A 5,175-nucleotide genomic window follows, 5' to 3' on the forward strand; every position below is an offset into this window, starting at 1 on the left:
TGAGGCCAACCCGGACAAGATTGCGGCAATTACCTCACTGGGGAAACCGCCCAACGTTAACCAGGTCCAACGTATGGTGGGTCGAATCGCATCTCTGAGCCGTTTTATAAGTCGCCTCGGGGAGAAGGCCATCCCTCTCTATCAGTTGCTCAAGAAAATTGATCATTTCGTATGGACGGACAAAGCCGACAAAGCTTTTGAACCCTGAAGCGACAATTAATTAACCGGCCAGTGTTGGCGGCCCCGGCGGACAAGGAACCTATGCTCCTGTACATTGCAGCCAATTCCAAAGCAGTTAGCGTGGCAGTAGTTGTCGAGCGGAAGGAAGAAGGAAAGGAGTATCTGGTCCAGCGACCGGTGTATTTCATCAGCGAGGTCCTCACCCTCTCCAAGCAATGTTACCCACATTGGCAGAAGCTAGTTTTTGGGGTGTTTATGGTGAGTCAGAAGATGAAACACTACTTCCAGGAACACCCAATCACGGTCGTTAGTTCCGCCCACTTTGGCGACATCATACAGAATCGAGAGGCCACTGGACGGATTGCTAAGTGGGCCATCGAGCTCGGATCCCATCATGTGCGGTATACGCCTCAAACAACCATCAAATCTCAAGCACTCGTGGATTTCATCAATGATTGGACCGAGTTACAAATCCTGGAGGAGAGGCCCGATCATACTTATTGGACCATCTATTTTGACAGGTAAAGGCAACTGGAAGGCTCGGGGGCTGGTGTGGTGATAACTTCGCCTCAACGTGACAAGTTTTGCTATGTCATTCCGCTCATGTTCCCATGTACCAATAATGCAGCGGAGTACGAGGCCCTGCTCCATGGTTTGTGACTCGTCAAAGATATGAACCTGACGCGAGTCAGGTGTCTGGGCGATTCAGATCTGGTGGCACAACAGGTTTCCGGCACCTGGGATTCACGAGACCCTTTGAAGGCGGCCTACAGACAAGCAGTGTCAGATGTAGCGGGTCACTTCAATGGTTATCAAATAGATCACATCGATCGGCGACTTAATGAACCAGCGGACGCTCTTTCCCGTCTCGGTTCACAACGTAAGCCAATTCCTCCCAATGTATTTTTGGATGTATTGCATAACCCCTCGGTAAAGCTGCCCTCAGAAGAAGATTTAGCGGTACCGGACCGCGAGTTTCAACTCGTGGCAGCTCTTCATGCTACTCCAGACTGGGCGACCCCTTACATGGCATATCTTACCAGAGGCGAGTTACCTACCGACGAGTTATCAGCTCGCCAAATTGTCCGTCGGTGTAAATCCATGGTCATACACAATGGTGAGTTACACAAGCGAAGGACCTCAGGGGTATATCAAAGATGTGTATCTCCTGAAGAAGGATGTATGATCCTTAATGAGATTCACGCTGGCGATTGTGGTCATCATGCTGGGTCCCGATCCTTGGTTTCTAAGGCCTTCAGACATGGGTTCTATTGGCTAACGGCTCACGCAGACGCAGAGGAGATCGTTCGCCGATGTGATGGCCGACAAAACTTTGGACGTCAGATGCATGTGTCAGCTCAGGAATTGCGGAATGTACCAATCACTTGGCCGTTTGCAGTCTGGGGGCTTGATATGGTTGGCCCTTTCAAGTTGTCTTCCACTAAAAAGACTCACCTATTGGTGGCGGTAGACAAGTTTACCAAGTGGGTGGAGGCGGAACCTGTTAGCAGCTGTGATGCAGATACGGCCGTCAAATTCTTGAAGAAACTGATTTTCAGATTTGGATATCCTCATAGTATCATTACTAACAATGGTACTAATCTATCCAAAGGTGCAATGCAAGAATTTTGTTCACGAGAGCATATCCGGCTTGATGTTTCCGCAGTTGCACATCCCCAGTCTAATGGGCAGGCGGAGAGGGCAAATCAGGAAATATTGCGGGGGATTAAGCCTCGGCTCATGGTACCTTTGGAACGTACTCTAGGATGTTGGGTGGAGGAGTTGCCATCAGTACTATGGAGTATTAAGATAACTCCAAATCGCTCAACGTGTTTTACTCCTTTCTTTCTGGTCTACGGAGCAGAAGCGGTGTTACCAAGTGACATCAAACACGATTCCCCACGAGTCGCCGCCTATGTGGAACAAAGCAACGAGCTAGTGCGACAAGACTCGCTGGATGCCTTGGAGGAGGAACGTGACTTGGCCACATCATGATTGGCGATTTACCAACAAGACTTGCGACGTTACCACAGTCGCCGGGTCAAGAGCCAGACTTTCCAAGAAGGCGACTTGGTGCTCCATTTGATTCAAGATCATACTGGTATGCACAAGCTATCACCTCCGTGGGAAGAATCTTCGGAACGGCTCATATTACTTGGTGGATCTTCGACCATATCATCCAACTACAGAGGTTGAGACAACTCGCCCCTGGAATATAGCCCATCTGCGGCCTTACTACCCTTAGAGCATGAGCTCCTTTTTTACCAGTTTTCAGAAAATTGTAATCCATGAATTATGAAAGCAATAAAGCCGGCACCCACGAATTTCGGGGTCCTTTGCCGTTTTAGATTTTGAAAGCATGAGTCTTTATTGTTCTGTAAGTCGTCCAAACATGGACGCTATCAAAGTCAAAGAGCGTAAGTCACCATGCTGCACTTACTTCAAAACTTGGCCTTGATAAAGAAAAAGAGCACCAACGTTGCCACGTCGCACGGTTCAAACATAGGCGCCTTATGTGGTTTTGAGAATTAAGCCGGCTTACTTGGGGGCTACTAGTCCGCAAGTCGTTTCGCAGGAAGAGTGTATACACTTCTGTGATCCTATGCCCGGCTTTTTCCTGAATCATAGGTCATTTGGGGGCTTCCACTCATTGAGTTCAGCCTGAATACCCTCTTGGCTAGCGAAAATTACCGCATTACAAATGGTTATACTGGACTATGTGTTGAACAAGTCGCCACATGGACCTATGTACTCAGGGCGAGTCAATCCGTCATGTGGACCCTAAACTCGCCTTGGTTAAAACATAAAAGGTACCGGCCAGAGTCACACATGGGAAATAGAGAAACCATTGGTTTACTGAACCTGCTTCACGGAAGCTTGACTCGCGCGTGATCAGCTGGTCTAAAACAACAAGGCTTTTTGCAAAGGCTTTCTAAGGGTAACACTAGAGTTTTGCAAACTCGTCTTATCCTATCGTAACTCACTGAGTCGATAAAATTTTATTCCTTGATGGCAAGACCACAAGGTTTCCTAATATATTTGAGTCGGCTTTTGGTTATAATTCGCCCGACTCATTTTTTAACCACTATTTGCCATAACCCGGGGGGCTGATCTATTTTTTGCCATAATCCAGGGGGCTGGTCTATTCTTTGCCATGCACTCACTGAGTCGGCTTATGTTTTTCCTGCCACATAAGGTGAAGACTTTTTTGTCAAATTTTGACACTCCCTGGTTCATCAAATTTACAGGCGATTCATGCATAGATTCAAGGAATAAAAGTGGTTCAGGAAAGGTTCCATCAAAATGTACTACTGACTGATTGTTGTTCCACAAAATCTAAAAAGCTTTTCCATGGCTCGCATGGCCAAAACAGGTGTCATCCCCCAGTGAAGAAAGGATCAGTGGACGAATCAAGCCGCCTCCGAGTCACCTTGCCTTGATCTCTCTCCGCCTTCGATTTGTAAGTCGCCCAGTTTCCAATTACACTTGGATAGGGCAACGAACTCATCTTCATCATCAAGGAAGAGGGATAGGACAATGTAAAGATCAAAAGGATTCCTGGGTCAACGAGGAACCAAGCTAGCAGTTTCGTACGAGGGAGGTGTCACCTTCTTTTTCTTCTCGTCATAGGCGGCTTGGTATTTACTCAAATCAAGCTGGCTGCCAGTTGAGTCCCCGAGAAGCGAGATTCTATGATAACTCGGTGGTAGTCCTCCTCGGTGAACTCTGACCCGTCATCCGTCAGCTCAGGGTAGCCAGTGGCTATTTTTTCTGGTTTGAGCTCCGGGGCATAGGCTAAACACCGACTCAGGGTGTTCAAGACTCCTTTCTGGGCGGCTGATCTTTTCAGTTCCTCTATTTGAGGACGCAATGTGGACAGATAGCCGAGCATGTGCTTGATGGTTCAGACTGGCTCCTTGCTGCCCATCACCGCCTTAATCGTCAGCACACCCCCGGTATATAGCTGCTCAGTGAAACTATATATAGCCTTTAGCTTCAGCATGCAGTCGTTTGGAAGATTGGTGGCTCATGAACCTACAAAGGACACATCAGTATTTGATAGTTTTTTGGGAGACCAGATTATTTCTTCAACAAGCAAGGGTTAATGCATACCAAACATAGCGACAGTCATGTTTGAAATGTGCTTTTTAAGTCGGAAAGCTCTTGCTGGGCGGCTTCCAATTTTTCCTTAGCTTGCTCAGCACGCTTAAGGATGGCGGCTTGGTCAGCTTTGGCTTTCTTCTCGAGTTTTTGATGGTCAACCTTCATCCTCTCTAGCTCAGCCAGAATCAAGCGGTATTTCCTCTCCGACTCAGATTGTGCATCTTGTTGTTCAGCCAGATTCTTCCTTAAGTCGGCTAAAGCCAACTCAGTCTGGGTCATAGACTCCTACACATAAAATTTGGGGAGTCAAGTTTCAACATTATTGGAAGCAATACTCCTGACACTTGGGGGCTAATGTATGATTTTATTCAAAGTCATAACGTATTTGAGGCCCGTCTCATCTTTCAAAAGATGACCCAGCCCTTTGGGGCTACAGGTTGAAGATTTTAACTATATCCAAGACCCGGCTCATCTTTCAAAAGATGACCCGACCCTTGGGGGCTACAGGTTGCAGATTTTAACTATATTCAAGACCCGGCTCATCTTTCAAAAGATGACCCGACCCTTGGGGGCTACAGGTTGGAGATTTTAACTATATTCAAGACCCGACTCATCTTTCAAAAGATGACCCGACCCTTGGGGGATACAGGTTGAATATTTTAACTATATTCAAGACCCGACTCATCTTTCAAAAGATGAGTCGACCCTTGGAAGTCTAATGTGTGGAAGAGAATACATAAGTAGACGTACCTCATGCTTAACCTTCATCAGATGAATCAAGCTTTTGTTCATCTCATAATCCCTCTCTAGGTGACTTACGAAGCGAGAGCAAAGTTGGTCAAATTCCAGCTTCTCATAATGGGTGAGCTTGAATTTACTGGTGTCTTGATC

The sequence above is a fragment of the Hordeum vulgare genome, chromosome 5H (assembly GCF_904849725.1).
Source record: "Hordeum vulgare subsp. vulgare chromosome 5H, MorexV3_pseudomolecules_assembly, whole genome shotgun sequence".
In the NCBI taxonomy this organism is placed as follows: domain Eukaryota; kingdom Viridiplantae; phylum Streptophyta; class Magnoliopsida; order Poales; family Poaceae; genus Hordeum; species Hordeum vulgare.